This window comes from Leopardus geoffroyi, chromosome C2 (assembly GCF_018350155.1).
Source record: "Leopardus geoffroyi isolate Oge1 chromosome C2, O.geoffroyi_Oge1_pat1.0, whole genome shotgun sequence".
Lineage (NCBI taxonomy): Eukaryota > Metazoa > Chordata > Mammalia > Carnivora > Felidae > Leopardus > Leopardus geoffroyi.
This window is the reverse complement of record NC_059333.1, coordinates 117834405-117852454: the sequence shown is the minus strand read 5'-3', so window position 1 is coordinate 117852454 and position 18050 is coordinate 117834405. Positions and strand designations below refer to the sequence as shown.

Here is an 18050-nt window from a genome sequence, read left to right as displayed (position 1 = left end):
ATCTTTTACTTAAATACAACTTTTTGTGATATTGATATCATTTCTCCAGCCTTCTTATGCTTACTGCTTGCTTGGTACATTTTTCCATTCATAAATTTCAGTCTTTCTGTATCTTTAAATTTTTATTTAAATTACAGTTAACATATAGTGCAATGTTAGTTTCAGGTGCACAATATAGTGATTCAACACTTCCATACAACAACGAGTACTGATCACAAGTGCACTCCTTAATACTCATCGACTATTTGACCCATCCCCCCACTAACCTCCCTTCTGGTAACCATCAGTTTGTTCACTGTAATTAAGAGTCTGTTTCTTGGCTTGCCTCTCTGTTTTTCCCCTTTGCTCATTTGTTTTATTAAATTCCATACAGGAGTGAAGTCACATGGTATTTGCCTTTCTTTGACTTATTTCACTTAGCATAATACTCTCTAGCTCCATCCTTGTTGCTACAAATGGCAAGATTTCGTTCTTTTTATGGCTGAGTAATATTCCATTATATATTTACACCACATCTTCTTTATCCACTCATCCATTAATAAACATTTAGGCTGGCTTCATAATTTGGCAATTGTAGATAATGCTGCTATAAACACCAGGGTGGGGGCGCCTGGGTGGCGCAGTCGGTTAAGCGTCCGACTTCAGCCAGGTCACGATCTCGCGGTCTGTGAGTTCGAGCCCCGCGTCAGGCTCTGGGCTGATGGCTCAGAGCCTGGAGCCTGTTTCCGATTCTGTGTCTCTCTCTCTCTCTGCCCCTCCCCCATTCATGCTCTGTCTCTCTCTGTCCCAAAAATAAATAAACGTTGAAAAAAAAATTTATAAACACCAGGGTGCATGTATCCCTCTGACTTTTTGTATTCTTTGGGTAAATACCTAGTACTGCAATTGCTGGATCCTAGGGTATTTCTAACTTTTTGAGGAACCTCCATATTGTTTTTCAGCATGGCTGTACCAGTTTGCATTCCCACCAGCAGTGCAGGAAGGTTCCCCTTTCTTCACATCCTTGCCAAAACCTACTGTTTCCTTTGTTGTTGATGTTAGCCATTCTGACAGGTGTGAGGTGATATATCATTGTGGTTTTGACTTGCATGACTTGCATGATCCTGATGATCAGTGATGCTGAGCATCTTTTCATGTGTCTGTTGGCCATCTGGATGTCTTCTTTGGAAAAAAATGTCTGTTTATGTCTTCTGCTCATGTTTTAATTGGATTATTCATTTTTTGGGTGTTGTTATAAGTTCTTTATATATTTTGGATACTCTTTATCAGATATGTCATTTGCAAATCTTTTCTCTGATTCCATAGGTTGCCCTTTAGTTTTATTGTTTCCTTCACTGTGCAGAAGGTTTTATTTTGATGAAGTTCCAACAGTTTATTTTTGCTTTTGTTTCCCATGCCTCAGGAGACATATCCAGAAGGAAGCTGCTATGGTCGATGTCAAAGAAGTTATTGCCCATGTTCTCTTCTAGGATTTTTATGGTTTCAGGTCTCAAATTTAGGTCTTCAATCCATTTTAAATTTATTTTTGTTTGTGGTGTAAGAAAGTGCTCCAGTTTCTTTCTTTTGCATGTTGGTGTCCAGTTTTCCCAACACCATTTGTTGAAGAGACATTCTTTTTCCTGTTGGATGTTCTTCCTTGCCTTGTTGAAGATCAATGAACCATATAGTTGTGGGTTCATTTGGGGTTTTCTATTCTGTTCCATTGATCTATGTGTCTATTTATGTGACAGTACCATAATATTTTGATTACTACAGCTTTGTAATATAACTTGAAATCTGGAATTGTGATGACTGCAGCTTTGCTTTGCTTTTTCAAGGTTGCTTTGGCTATTCAAGGTCTTTGGTGGTTTTTGTATCTTTATTTTTTTAAAAGGAATTAAAAAAAATTTTTTAACATTTATTTATTTTTTAGAAAGACAGAGACAGAGAGTGTGTGGGGAGGAGCAGAGAGAGGGGGAGACAACAGAATCCAAAGCAGCCTCCAGGCTCCAAGCTGTCGGCACAGAGACTGACATGAGGATCAAACCCAGGAACCATGAGACCATGATTTGAGCTGAAGTTGGACGCTTAACCAATGGAACCACCCAGGAGGCCCTTGTATCTTTGTTTTAAAGTGTAACATCTATACGTAGTATATAGTCAGTTTTTTTTTTTTATCCATACTGAAAATTTCTGGATTTTAATAAATCTATCGAATGTTTAGTTATATTTGTATTTAATTTTTGGTGTTTTTTTTTTTTCTGGGATAACAGTACATATCCTTTTCACAGCCTATTAGAGCTAATATTATAGTACTTCATATTAATGTAGAAACACTAAAAATATGTGGGTCCATTTAATTATTTTTGTGACAATTGTCATATGTAGAATCTCTTCTATATGTTATAAATTCCTCTGGGGTTATAATTTTTGGTGTAATTATTCATAAGAATTTAAAGGACTTAAGAGAAAAAGGTCTTTCCATGTGCCATTTCAATGATCTTTATTCCTCATGGATATACAAGTTTTCAGCTGGCATAATTTCCCTTCAGCCTGAAAGACTTTCCTTAGCATTTCTTGTAGTCCAGGTATAGTAGTGACAATTTCCACTTTACCTTAAAATATTTAAAAAAAAATTTTTTTTTTAACATTTATTTATTTTTGAGACAGAGAGAGACAGAGCATGAATGGGGGGAGGGCCAGAGAGAGAGGGAGACACAGAATCCGAAACAGGCTCCAGGCTCTGAGCTGTCAGCACAGAGCCTGATGCTGGGCTCGAACTCACGGACCGTGAGATCGTGATCTGAGCGAAGAAGGACGCTCAACCGACTGAGCCACCCAGGTGCCCCTACCTTAAAATATCTTAATGCCATCTTTATTTCTAAAGCATATTTTCACTCAACATAGAATACTAGACAACAGTTTATCCTTCACTACTGAGTTTTGTGAGTTCTTTTTCTGTTCTAGATAGTTGCCCGTTTTGGGATATGTAATTAGCAAATTTTTCTCCCAATCTTCGCTTATCGTCTTACTTTCTTTACAGACACTTTTGCAAACCAGTATGTTTCAGTTTGATGAGGTCCAATTTATCAATTTTTTCTTTATGTATTGTGATATTGTTGTCAAGTCTAAGAACTCTTTGCCTAGTCCTAGATCTTAAAACTTTCTCCATTTTCCTAAAAATTTTATAGTTTTACATTAAAATATCTGATACATTTTGAGGTATTTTTGTGCAAAGTATGAGGTTTATGCTGAGATTTATATTTTTGTCTGTGGATGTCCAACTGCTCCAGCAACATTTATTGAAAAAGCTAGGGGCGCCTGGGTGGCTCAGTCGGTTAAGCATCTAACTCTGGCTCAGGTCATGATCTCACAGTCCTTGAGTCTGAGCCCCACATCGGGCCCTGTGCTGACAGCTCAGAACCTGGAGCTTGCTTCAGATTCTGTGTCTCCCTCTCTTTCTGCCTCTCCCCTGCTCACACTCTCTGTCTCAAAAATAAATATTAAAAAAAAAAAAAAAGCTATCCTTCCTCAATTGAATTTTTTTTTTAACCTTTGTAAAAAAATCAGTTGAATAAATTTGTGTGGATCTATTTTTGGATTGCATATTCTGTTCCATTCATCTATGTGACTGCCTCCACCAATACCACACAGTCCTCATTAGTATAGCCACATATTAGGCCTTCACACTGGGTAGAGGGAGCTCTACCTCTTTGTTCTTTTTCGTAATTTTCTTTTCTTAGCTCTTCTAGGACCTCTGCCTTTATATACAAATTTTAGAATAAGCCTGTCTACAAAAGAAGTTTTTTGGAAACTTAAGAGGCATTATATTAAAATTATACATCAATATGCGGAGAATGCCTTTACTATGTTGACTCTTCCAATACAATGTAACAGTATACCCATCTCTTTATTTGTATCTTTGGTAACTTTCAGCATACAGATCGTGTGCATGTTTATGAAATGTATGAATAAACTGTGAGTTATCATTCTGCCTAAAATCAAGGCCTGGAAAAGACTACCTAAGTCTTATCTTCCTTGGAGTCATTGTAAATGGTATCATATTTCTAATTTTGTTTCCTACATGCTCGTTCTTAGTACATACAAATGCTATTGATTTCTATAGCTTGATCTGTGTCCCGTGACCTTTCTGAACTCATTCATTAGTCCTAGGAGTTTTGTTTAATTGGTATGTAGAGTTATATTGGGATTTTTCTTGCAGACACACATGCCAGCTTCTTGAAACTGTGGATTTACATATTTTGTGAAAACTTGGGAAGTTTTTAGTCATTGTTTTTTTTTTTTTTTAATACTCTTTCAATCTCTATCCCTTTGTCCTCTCTGATAACAAATATTTTGGGTTCTTTGTTATTGTCCCATGGGTCCTTGAGGTTCTGTTCATTTTCTTTTCATCAATTTCCTCTTTGTTGTTTGGATTGGGTCAGTTACATAAAGTTCATAGATTCTATCCTCTCTCATTTCCACTCTACTACTGAACCCATGTCGCATGTTTTTTGTTTGTTTGTTTTTAAATTTCTGTTACTGTATTCAGCTCTACCATTCCCATTTTGGTCCTTCTGTTTCTGTGCTGAGATTTTCTATTTTTCCATCTCCTTGAAGAGAATTTGTAATTGTTTATGGAATAATTTTTATGATGATTGTTTTGACATCTTTGTGAGATCATTCCAATATATGATTCATCTTGGTGTTAGTTATCAGTTCATTTCCTATCCTCATTCAAGTTGTGATTTTCCTATAATGAGTGACTTTTAAAAAACTGTATCCTGGACATTTTGGCTTCTTTATAAGGAGGCCCTGGGTTGTTTTTAATTTTTTTGTTTTAGGAGGCAGTCCCCTGTCTATCTTTGGCCTAATTCTATGGGCCATGGTTCCAATAACCCTATTATTTTCAGAACCAATACAGTGCTATTTTGCTATCTGCTGCTTGTCTTAGTTTGTGACCTGCAGTCGTCACTGGTCCCAGCTGTAGCTGTTTCAAGAAGTTGAAGGAGCTTCCCCAGGCTGACTGCCTCTTGCCTATAGAGAAGAGATGCTCTAGCACATGGGACAGTGAACATTTCCCAGGTTGGGTGTTTGTCTTATTATGATACCTTTTGCCAGTGTTGCAAGCTAAATGACGTTTCCGGGCTCGGGAGAAGAGTCTCATGCCCTGTGGGAGATAAGAGCACTTCGTGGTCTAGACACGTGTGGTGGGATCCCCCTGGTTGACGTCCTATAACTACCTGATGTCTCTGGGAGGAAGAGCACAGTCTCAGGCCTGAGAGGGAAGAAGAGCACTTCCTCTGGCTATTTAAAGTCAGGGGCTCTTCCCAATCTGTCCCTTGTGATTCAATCAGTGTCCCCCGGCATTGCGGATGGGACTCCTGATCAGTCAGGAAGAGAAGTTTCCCTACCTGGGCCACACTCTGTTCTAGGCTGCCATCAAGAAATGCCAGAGCCGGAAATCTTCTTATATTGGGTGGGGATTGTAAGATACCGGCTGCTGTATTGTTCCCCCCCACGCCCATGCTGGGGTCCCAAACAAGTTCCCCATTCTTTACCAACTTTCAGTTATCATTTGCTGTCTCTTCAGTTTCCTCCAGAGTTTATAATGGTATGTAGTAGGGAAGAGCATGAGGAGACAAATCTATGCCATCCTGTAGAGACCAGAAGTTACATTTAACTTTTCTAGCATCATTTTTATGACTGCATAGTACTAAATTATAAAGATATGCAATTAACATATAAAGTGAAGTCTTGATGTATCCTATCTTTGAACAGGGTTGCATTCAAAGAAAACATATTTTTTGGGGCGCCTGGGTGGCTCAGTCGGTTGAGCGTCCGACTTCAGCTCAGGTCACGATCTCGCGGTTCGTGAGTTCGGGCCCCACGTCAGGCTCTGGGCTGATGGCTCAGAGCCTGGAGCCTGCTTCTGATTCTGTGTCTCCCTCTCTCTCTGCCCCTCCCCCATTCATGCTCTGTCTCTCTCTGTCTCAAAAATAAATAAACATTAAAAAAAATTAAAAAAAAAAAAAAAGAAAACATATTTTCAATTCCAAGAGCACTTCAAAAATAATGTGCTTGGGGCGCCTGGGTGGCTCAGTCGGTTAAGCGGCCGACTTCGGCTCAGGTCATGATCTCGCGGTCCGTGAGTTTGAGCCCCACGTCGGGCTCTGTGCTGACAGCTCAGAGCCTGGAGCCTGTTTCAGATTCTGTGTCTCCCTCTCTCTGACCCTCCCCCGTTCATGCTCTGTGTCTCTCTGTCTCCAAAATAAATAAAATGTTAAAAAAAATTAAAAAAAAAAATAATGTGCTTTTTATCAACGAGGAGCCAGACTTTTATAAAGCATGTGTTATATTTGAGTTACACAGAAAACTTAAAGGTCTTCTAACTTCTGTAGTCCAACATTTCATCATTTCTTTGGAAGATACTCTGAACTGAGGTTAAGGAGAAAGAAAAAGGAAAGAAGATGAGACAAGGAGGTGAAGGAGAAAAAAAAAAGTCAGAGGAAGAAGATAGGCAGGAAGTAAGTTGGAGGCCTAAAAAAATAGCAAAGAGCTCAGTGGAAAGCTTATGTGAGGAAGATCCATGAGAGGTAAGGGAAGGAAGGCAGTCAACAGGGAAATGGGAAAAATGGTAACAAAATTCACATGGTGTTCTTACAAGAAGAGGAGATTAGGACATAGAGACACCAGATTCACGCCTGCACAGATGACCATGTGAACACAGTGACAAGGTGGCGGCCATCTGTAAGCCAAGGGGAAAGGCCTCAGAAGAAACCAAACCTGCCAACAGCTTGACCTTGAACCTCTAGCTTCCAGAATTGTGACGAATTACATTTTTATTGTTAAGGCCACCCAGTCTGAGGTATTTTGTTATGGGAGCCCTAGCAAACTGTAACAGTTGCATAACTCTGAAAAGATACTAAATGCCACTGAATTGTATACTTTAAATGGGTGAAACTTATTATATAGAAAAAAAATCTCAATAAAGCTGTTTCTAGAAAAATACCATAGGCGATTCCCTCTCGCAGAAATGGTTACAAACTATGGGCTAGACCATGTTAACAAACAGTCCTGACATTTCTGTGCATGGCCCTGAACTCAATGCTGCTAGGTTTTGGGTTTGATCAGATGCTCAAGGACCTCACAGTCCACTGTATAAAACTGTTCAAGAACCAGAAAGTGTGACTACTGTTTTGAAGTGAATCTAAAATTTGAAGGGCCAAAGCAGATAAAATTTTGCAAGCCCTCGTTAAGAAACATACTACAGAATTATGTGTGAAAGTGAGTATTGCTTTAGATTTATAAAAGAAATCACAAATTTTACAAATTGAAAATTAAAAAAACCTGACGAATGCCACAATCATCCTCCAATCCAGAAATATTTTTATTCATTACAAAATTCACAAATCAAATTGCAACTGTTTATGAACAAGCAACATAGAAAATGGTAAAGAAGCTCAAATGATTGCAACTTAACTTGGCTGATTTTATAACTTTTCCATTACTATGTAATTCATTATTGCAAATTTAACAGCTTAAAACAACATACAGTTATTATCTCATAATTTCTGTGAGTCAGGAGTCCGGGCACAGCCTAGCTGGGGCCCTTGCTTAGGGTCTTACAAGGCTACAATTAAGGTGTTAGGCTGCATTATCCTCTGGAGGCTGGACTGGGTGAATGTGTACACAAGCCTTTTTGGTTTGTTGGCATAATTCACTTCTTGGCTGCTGTGTGACTGAGGTGGCGGATTGCTTGCTGTCAGCTGAAGGCTATCTGCAGTTCTTTGCCACCTGGACCTCTCCCTAGGTTCACGTACAGGGTGGTAGCTTACTTCTTCAGGTCAACAACAGAGAAAAATCTTTCTCTAAGACTTTTCAGCTAAGGTAAGAATGACATCCCGTACCTTTGTTCTATACTGTAACCTAATGAAGAAGGAGATACCCCATCTCATTTTAACATCCTATTGTTTTAGAGCAAGTCTTGGGCCCTGCCTACTTCCAAGCTGTGATAAGTGGTGTCAGAAACTGATGTAATTGCAATGTGCTGGAAATTATTCAGTAAAATTATGCAATTACCTAGGTTAATGGCAAGATTATGTATCAGACATCACATCATGGCCCATAAGAACCTTGTATGCTCTTGTCTGCTGCACTTGTTTGCTCTTTGTGTGAGGGCAAGTTATTGAGAGGTACCAGCCTGAAGCATATATATGAGAGAGAGAGACTCAAACTACCTGGAACGTGAACCAGAGCATCCTATCTTGTGCCAGGCTTTGGGTAAAAGAAAAAGAAAGACTGCAGTGATTCAAAACAGGAGTGACAATGATATGAAAATATAAAAGAGACAGAGAAACCATGAATACACAAGAGGTAAGGATTCCATGGATGAGCTGCCCTCATGCGGAAGCCCTCTGCCAACTTCACGCACGGGCCTATGAATAACACAACATTCCTGAATATTTTTAAGTCCCCCTGAACAAAGGGAAATGACAAGGGAATCCTGTGGAAGACTGTGGGTATAAAAAAGAGAATGTCATACCTGTCCATCATGTTAATAAACATTACCTAATACTGGAACTTCAGTTTTCTTATGTACAAAATAAATAAAATATTATTATCTGTAAACAATATTTTACCTATGAAGTAATACAAAAGTTTCTCCTAATGGTCAAATTCTATGATTGTGTAAATGCTCTCAAATATTCCTTATTGTACTCTGAAGAAAGTTTGTCACATACTTGAGATGTAGAAAAAACTGAATTATGGACTTTCAACTTAGAACAAGTCCTCAAGAAAACTAATATTGGGGAAAATGTTGGAAAATTAACCTGAAGAATATGCGGTTTACGTAAGTACCCACAGAAAGAATATAGTTATTATAGTTATTATCTGAATTAAATATTGACAACTAGAAATACATCACAAATATTCACCAGTAGGGTAGGACAGCATCTATTTGCTCAGTATGGAAAATGCTAGATTAGATATATACCCAATATCCAGAGGTAATAAAACTTTACTTTCTCATTACTTTTCTAAAACATTTATTTCCCACTTAGAGCACTTATGCATTATCTGAAAGCTGTAAACAATGTTTATAGTGTAGTGTCATTTATCTAAATAGAGTTGAGAATCACGGATACATTAATAATATAAATAACAGTAATAATAGTAAAACATATTTATTTAATCATTATGAAAACCCTAAAGAGAGGGAATTATTACCCTTACTCACCAATGCTTAGGGAGGCTTCATTAAGGGTTTTGTACCAAAAGGACAGTGCCAGATTATCAAACCCAGGTCATATTTGGATTTCTGAAGCAAAAATAGTATCATTTTACATATTTCTTACATATAATAATATGATTGAATTCAACTATTTACATTTACTCCTAATTCCCAAAGAATGGATGAAATCAAACCACTACTAGAAGAGAGATTTTGCTGTTGATTCTCAAAATACTGATTCCCATAACGCATTGGGGCATGAACATAAACTCTGCACTTCTTTCTTCAGTTGAAAAAGACACATCAGTTCCATACTTCACATGTGGCAGTATGTGAACTGTACAATAAAACTGGACAATGCTAGAAACCAAGAAACAAAAATGGACCTACCCGTTGATAAATTGGTTTCATGGATCTATGTTCCTTGAAGCCAGAGACCCTGTGGTCTCACATGTTATCAACATTCAGGTGTCTCACTCACCTGTACTGGAACACTATCTGCGTGATCACTTGGCAGAATTCTAGAAGATTTTTTCCACAATTTGACGAAATGAGAAGTTCTGGGATACTATACACATTAATGAGGAGTATGAAAAGTCAATTCTTTCTCTTAAGGAAGTGCTTAACTATTACTCAACCACATTTTCAGTAAGAAAATGTAATAAATTATTATTAGTTCAAATCTGTGTTTCCATTGCATGAAGCTCACATTTTTTCATTCTGCCAATCCTAGTTCCTTCCTACATTCTTAAACATGTGTTAAATATTGCTCATAAAAATGCCACGTATTGCTGGGGCACCTGGGTGGCGCAGTCGGTTAAGCGTCCGACTTCAGCCAGGTCACGATCTCGCGGTCCGTGAGTTCGAGCCCCACGTCGGGCTCTGGGCTGATGGCTCAGAGCCTGGAGCCTGTTTCCGATTCTGTGTCTCCCTCTCTCTCTGCCCCTCCCCCATTCATGCTCTGTCTCTCTCTGTCCCAAAAATAAATAAACGTTGAAAAAAAAAATTAAAAAAAAAAATGCCACGTATGGTAAAACTAGAGAGTCAGTCCCTGGATATGAGTAGCAATTTTATAACACAGCAAAGAACAAAGGAATCTGGTGTATATTGCCCTGCAATTTCATGTATGCACAACTTAGAAAAACTCAAAATACAAAATATAAGCTCACTACTGTTTGGATTGGCCTTCCTCATCTTTAAATTATTTCCCAGTATTGGGCAACTAATGCTTACTACAAATTCAATACTACATAGCTTTTAAATAACTTCATAATAATACTTTTGCAAAATGATTACATCTCATCAAAGTAATCCCGTACATACATACACACACACATACACAAATCAGATGCAAGAAAAGATCTGTTTGCTTCTTTTTAGCAGAGCTTTACCTTGAGGTTGGTGGCATAAAGAACATGCAAGAAGTCTTTTTGCCTTAAATAAGCAGTAATCCTACAGAAATTTCTTAGACAATAAAAGGATTAGTTAACTAGTTATTTTGAAAAACATGAATTCTTATCAAGAAAAATGCCGTTGTTATGGAATTCAAGAAAATATTCCAAATAATGTCAACTTAATTATCAATGTTACATAAACTTAAAACAAAACAAAAAACAAAAGAAATGTTACATAAACTTCCTAAGTACTTGTACTTACATGATTTTTGTTTGGTAAGACTTACCTTTTTAATTATATAGAAAATGGCACATTAATAATTTCATCCATCTTTTACATAATTACTATATTTATATTCACATATGCATATATTACATACACAGAAAGAAATAAATTTACTACTTAAATTTTCAAAATTCTTTTTCCAACAATCATTAGATTTTGTTCACTAAGACAACAGTTCTCAAGTGTGGTCCCCAGACCAGCAGTATCAGCATTACATTGAAAATATTTAGATGTGCACAACCTCAGACTCTCCTCTAAACCTACTGAATGAGAAACTGTGGAGATGGGCCCAGCACTCTGTAATTTATCAAGGCCTCCAGGTGATTCTGAGGTGCTGTTGAGGTGGAGAACCACTGCTCTAAGAGATCTTTAGCTTAAGGGTTAGTTGTAATGAAAGCATTTCTTCTGTTGATCCAAAATTGAATAGAAAAAAATATTTTTAAGTATTTTTTAGAATGGGATAGCAATTAAATAAGCTAAAAAAACTGAACTATGCAGGTGTGATAGAAATCTCAGATATCAGGCTAATAATATAGAGTATCCTTTCAAAAGTAAAAGAAACATAATAAGAGCTAATGCCTTCGCATTGTTTGCTATCTGGGTGCCAGACATGGTCCTAAGCACTTTATTTATAAGATATTTAATCCTCAAAACAACTCATATAGCTTCGTACTGTTATCCTGCTCATTTTACAGATGGGGAAACTAAGGCATGGAGAGGTTCGCTGTGACTGTCCAAAGCATGCACTTGGTAAGAGGAAAAGTGAGGCACAGGGTAATAAGTGGCAGAGCTGGCATGCTAATTCTATTTTTTTAATGTTTATTTATTTTTGAGAGAGAGAGAGTGCAGGCACAGGGAAGGGGCAGAGAGAGAAGGGGACAGAGGATCTGAAGCAGGCTCTGTGCTGACAGGAGACAGTCCAATATGGGGCTCAAACTCACGAACCGTGAGATCACGACCTGAGTCGAAGGCGGACCCTTAACCGACTGGACCACCCAGGCACCTCTGGGATGCTAATTCTAATTGGATATTTCCGTAGTCCCTAATCTTAATTATGAGGAAATTTATTATAAGCTTATAAAAAATTATTTTAAGTACTTAATTTTTATTAATAGACCATTTGTTTCTTTGTTTCTGAAAAGCAGTGCATAGGTATAAAAATACTATTTGTAGGTAAGTGAAAATGGAGAACTTTGGGCCTAATCAGAACAATCCAACTGTTAGGATTCGGCCAGCAAAGTAGTTTGCTTATTTATTTGTATTTGAGGCATTAGATTGGGCCCCACTCCCTCCCTCCGTCTCTGATGTCCTATATTTGCAGCACAAAAAATTCTGGTTCAAGTAAACAAAAGCCAAATCTGAATCATAAGGATGGTCACAGCCCCTCAATCAACTGCCAGACTTAAGCCAGTTTATATACTCAAAACCCCATGAGTGAAGGGGGGACCAGGTCCTGTTGAGGAAGGACCCTGAGATATTACTAAAAATATTTACTATTAGGGGTGCTGGGTACCTTGGTTCGTTTAGTGGCTGATTCTTGGTATCAGCTCAGGTCATGATGTCAAGGTCATAAGATCAGGCCTCTGCACTGGGCTCCACACTGAGCTTGGAGCCTGCCTCAGATTCTCTCTCTGCCCCTCTCCTGCTCATATGTGCACTGTCTCTCTCCCTCTCTTTCTCTCTCTCTCTCTCTCTCTCTCTCAAAAAAAAAGAGGTTTTTTTTGTCTTACTGTTAATATTTCTTCCAGACTTCCCCAAAGGGACCTATGGCCTTTTACCAGCATAACTAACTGTGTGCATTGAGGAAAAGGAAATAATCCGACCATTTGGGGACTACTTGTCACTGCCTCTGAACTAATTCCACAAGACCCAAAACGTCACTGTGGCCATCAGTCAGAGCAGAGGCTTAAAAGGTCAGGTGGTCGATGGAGTTTTTAACTCTGTCTCTCAATGGGAGCCCATCCTGTGGTTATTCCCCAGCTCCAGAAAGCACAGTTGGAAGATATATTCAGCAGCTGGCACAATTTCCAAATTGGTTCCCTGACATGTGGAACGAAGGCTACTATGGTGGAAAAAGCCAAGTTGAAGCTACTATGGCCTCCTCCACTCAGCAAAATAGTAAGCCAAAAGCATTATTCCATTCCTGGAGGTATCACAGAGATTAGTGCCACCATCAAGGACTTGAAAAAGAGTAACAGTGGGGATTCCCACCACATCTCCATTCGACTCACCTATATGGCCTGTGTAGAAGACAGATGGATCTTGGAGAAGGTCAGCGGATTATCATAACTTTAACTAGATGCTGACTCCAACTGCAGCTGCTGTACCAGATATGGTTTCATTGCTTGAGCAAATCAACCCATCTTTGGGTACCTGGGATGCAGCTATTGATATGGCAAATGTCTTTTTCTCTATCCCTGACCATAAGGTCCACCAGAAAAGCAATTTGCTTTCAGTTGGCAAGGCCAGCAATACACCTTCACTGTACTACCTCAGGGGTATATCAACTTTCTAGCCCTGTGTCATAATTGAATTTACAGGGATCTTTATCTAAACTCTTTCCTTCCATAAGACATCACACCAGTCCATTACATTGAGGACATCATGCTGATTGGACCTAGTAAGCAAGAAGTAGCAACTATTCTAGACTTACTAGTAAGACATTTGCTTATCAGAGGATAGGAAATAAATCCAACAAAAATTGGGTCTTTTACCTCAATGAAATTTCTAGTGGGTCAGTGCTATAGGGCATATTGAGATATCCTTTCAAAGGTGAAGGATAACCTGTCGCATCTGGCCCCTCCTACAACAACAAAATACGTGCACAATGCCTAATGGGACTCGGGATTTTAGAGGCAACATATTCCTTATTTGGAAGTGTTACTGCAGTCCATTTACTGAGTGACCTGGAAGGCTGCTAGTTTTGAGGAGGACCCAGAACAAGAGAAGGCTCTGCAACAGGTCCAGGCTGCTATAAAAGTTACTCTGCCACTTGGGTCATATGATCCAGCACATCCAATGGAACTTGAACTGTCAGTGGTAGATAGGAATGCTGTTTGGAATCACTGGCAGAATTCACCTATAAGTGAATTTCTCTGCAGGCCCTTAGAATCCTGCCATCCCTTGCAGAGAAATACCCTCCTTTTGAAAAATAGCTCTTGGCTTGCTAGGAGATTTAGTAGAGGCACCCAGTCACCATGGGACGTAAACTACCCATCATGAATTAGATGTCACCTGACTTACCAAGCCATAAAGTTGGATGTGCCCTGCAGCACACTATCATCAAATGGAAGTAGTATATGCAGTGGGCCCGTGCTCATGGAATTCACCACGATTGCCATGTTCCTCACCATCCTGAAGCAGCTGGCTTGATCAAATGATGGAGTGGCCTTTTGAATACTTGGTTATAGCACTAACTAAGTGGCAATGCCCTGCAACTCTAGGGTAGGCTTCTCCAGGAGGCTGTATATACTTAGAATCAGCATCTAATATATGGTTCTGTTTTTCCTACCATCAGGATTCTTGAGTCCAGGAATCAAGGGGTGGAAATAGGAATGGCACCACTCACTATTACCCACAGTGACCCATTAGCAAAATTTCTACTTCGGTTTTGCAACCTTATGCTCTGCTGGCCTAGAAGCCTTAGTGCCAGAATGAGGAATGGTTATACCAGGAAACAAAGTAATGATTCAATTGAACTAAAGGTTAAGACTGCCACTCTGGCATTTGGACTCTTCATGCCTTTAAATCAACAGGCAAAGAAAGCAATTAGTGTGTCAGTTGAAGTGAATAATCCTGGCTACCTAGGGGAAATTGGACTGATATTCAACAACGGAGGGAAGGAAGAGTATCCTTGTAATACAGAAGATCCGTTAGGGCATCTCTTCGTACTACTGTGGCTGTATACTAAAGTTAATGGAAAACTAAAATGACCCAATCCAGACATGACTACTAACGTCCCACATCTTTTAGGAATGAATGTTTGTGTAATTCCACTAGGTAAAGAACCACGACCAACTGAGGTGCTTGCTGAAGGCAAAAGTAATACAGAATAGGTAGTAGAAGAAGGTAATTATAGATGTCAGCTATGACCACAGAAGAGACAAGAACTGTAATTGTTATGAGAGTTCCTTCTTACTTTGTTATAAGTTATGTGTATGTGAATAGGAAATATATTTGTTCCCTTACACTGTAACAGGCATTGACTTATTACCATGATATTTAAATATTATTAATTTTATATCATGGTATTTAAGTTACAGGATATCAGGGCAAAAAGTAAACATCACTTAAGGACTTTACCTTTTCTTCTGGAATGGGTTAGTGCATTTTCAATGGTAGGTAGTATAGTTGTATCATGTTAGGTGACATGACCTTGTTATTGTCTATATTTGGAAATTAAGTATGGTTTAAGGAGATGTGTATGGGTGTCAGGTTGACAAGGAGTGGACTTGTGATGGTTAATTTTATGTGTCAACTTGACAGGGCCACGGGATGCCCAGATATCTGGATACACATTCTGCGTGTGTCTGTGAGGGTGTTTCTGGATGAGATTAATATTCGAATTGATAGACTGAGGAAAGCAGAGTATTGCCCTTCTCAATGTGGTTGGTCTTCATCCAATCTGCTGGATGTCTGAATAGGAAAAAAAAAAAAAAGGTAGGTTAGGGGGAAATTTTCTCTGTCCGCTTCTCTGAGCTGGGACACCAGTCCTCTGCTGCAGTCAGACTTGGACTTGAACTGGACTGTACCATCAGCTCCTCTGGGTCTCTAGTTTGCCAACTGCAGATTGTGGGACTTCTCTGTCTTCATAAGCATGTGAGCCAATTCCATGTATTTATTTTGTCTCTCTGGAGAACCCTAATAAAGATAATGTCTGAGATTTATCCATCATCCAGGTTGTACTGTATATCAGTACTTTCTCCTTTTTGTCACTGCATGGCATTTCATTCTGGGAATACACTTTTTTAAAAAATCTATTCTCCTAGGGGCGCCTGGGTGGCTCAGTCAGTTAGGCATCTGACTTCAGCTCAGGTCATGATCTCATAGCTTGTGAGTTCGAGCTCCAAGTCGGGCTCTGTGCTGACAGCTCGGAGCCTGGAGCCTGCTTTGGATTCTGTGTCTCCCTTTCTCTCTGCCCCACCCCTGCTTGCTCTCTGTCTCTCAAAACTGAATAAACATTAAAAAAAAATGTTTTTTTTAAATCTATTCTCCTATTGATGCACATTTTGGGATCTCTGCATTTGGGGCTATGAATACAGTTGCGAGAAACACTGAATATAACCTTTGGTAAACATTTGTACTTACTTTTCTTAAGCATCTATCTAAAAGTTAAGTAGCTGAATCACAGAGAACTTATATGTCTGGTTTTATTAGATACTTACAAATGACTTTCCAAAGTGGTTGAAACAATTTGTGAGAGTTCCAGTTGCTCCACACTTTCACTAACACTTGGTTTTTTCAGTCTTTTTAATTTTAACCATTCAGGGAGGGCAAATTGTGAAGTAAGTAAAAATATATTTTTGATACCCCTGCCTATGTTCAACTAAGCAACTCCACTGTATGTCTTCCATTTCCCTTATCCCTACGGCCTTCCACTGCCTTTATGAAGCTGGTAGATTTACCCTAATTTCTACTTAAGATGTTAGTTGATAAAAATGACAAATTAGAAGCCAGCAAGCATCATTAATGTAAAGATGCTGTTTCTTTTTTTAATTTTTTTAATGTTTATCTATTTTTTTTTTTTAATTTTTTTTTCCAACGTTTATTTATTTTTGGGACAGAGAGAGACAGAGCATGAACGGGGGAGGGGCAGAGAGAGAGGGAGACACAGAATCGGAAACAGGCTCCAGGCTCTGAGCCATCAGCCCAGAGCCCGACGCGGGGCTCGAACTCACGGACCGCGAGATCGTGACCTGGCTGAAGTCGGACGCTTAACCAACTGCGCCACCCAGGCGCCCCATGTTTATCTATTTTTGAGAGAGAGAGACAGAGTGTGAGCATGGAAGGGCAGAGAGAGAGGGAGACACAGAATCTGAAGCAGGCTCCAGGCTCCAAGCTGTAAACACAGAGCCTGACATGGAGCTCGAACTCACCAGCTGTCAGATCATGACCTGAGCCGAGGTCAGTCTCTCAACTGACCAAGCCACCCAGGCGCCCCTGAAGATGCTGTCTTAAAAATGTAACTAGTTGCCCACATTAATATATCAATTTCACATAACATTCTGTATTGCAGGTTGTTTTGAAGAAAAATAAAACAAAAATTAAAAACCAGGACATTTGCCAAGTCGTCATTAGTGCTATTTACAAACTCTTTTCTTTCCTTCCAAAAATATTCTAAGATGGCATCTTTCTGCTCATTTCAAGTTGGTTGTTTCTACATGGCTTGCACTGACCAATGAACTGTGACTCCAAGTGAGATGTTCCACTTTCGGGCAGAGAACTTAAGAACCAGCGTGCAAGTTGCCATGTGCACTTCCCCATGTCTTCTTAGCACTTACGTAAGATTAGGTCAAGATAGAATCTGTACTAGCACAAGTCCTTGAGAGACTGTGATGAGCAGAGGTGTTCTGATAACTTGCACTTGGACACACAGGGTAAGAAAGGAACATACAGGGACGCCTGAGTGGCTCAGTCGGTTAAGTGCTTACTTTGGCTCAGGTCATGATCTCCTGGTCCGTGAGTTCCAGCCCCGCGTCGGGCTCTGTGCTGACAGCTCAGAGCCCGGAGCCTGTTCAGATTCTGTGTCTCCCTCTCTCTCTGCCCCTCCCCCACTCACATGCACATGCGTTCTCTCTCTCTCTCTCTCTCTAAAGTAAATATTGAAAGAAAAAGTTGAAAAAAAGAAGAGAACTTTTTGTTTTCTTATAAGTCACTAAGACTTCAGTGTTGTTTGTCATCACAGCATAACCTACCCTCCCCAGAAAGGCAGTCTGCCCATGTAAACCTCACTCTGGGTGAGTCAATTTGCTTATGCTAAATATCTGGGTCCCTCTTTAAATACCATCTGTAGTCTCCAGTTTGCAGCAGTTCCTGGCAATTCTTCCTCTCTCATTTATATCCCTTATGAGGCCTCTAGGAATTTTGTTTTTAATAGACTATTTTTCAGAGCAGTTTAGGGTCACAGTAACATTCATGAGAATAGATATATAGATAC

General features: G+C 39.3%; 1 protein-coding gene and 1 pseudogene across 3 annotated transcripts in view; one reads left to right on the top strand and one right to left on the bottom strand.

Annotated features, from left to right (window-relative positions):
* PLSCR4 (phospholipid scramblase 4) overlaps positions 1-18050 on the bottom strand; it is a 138767-nt gene that overhangs the window by 83332 nt on the left and 37385 nt on the right. The window lies entirely within an intron of this gene.
* LOC123610391 lies at positions 12845-14064 on the top strand (annotated as a pseudogene).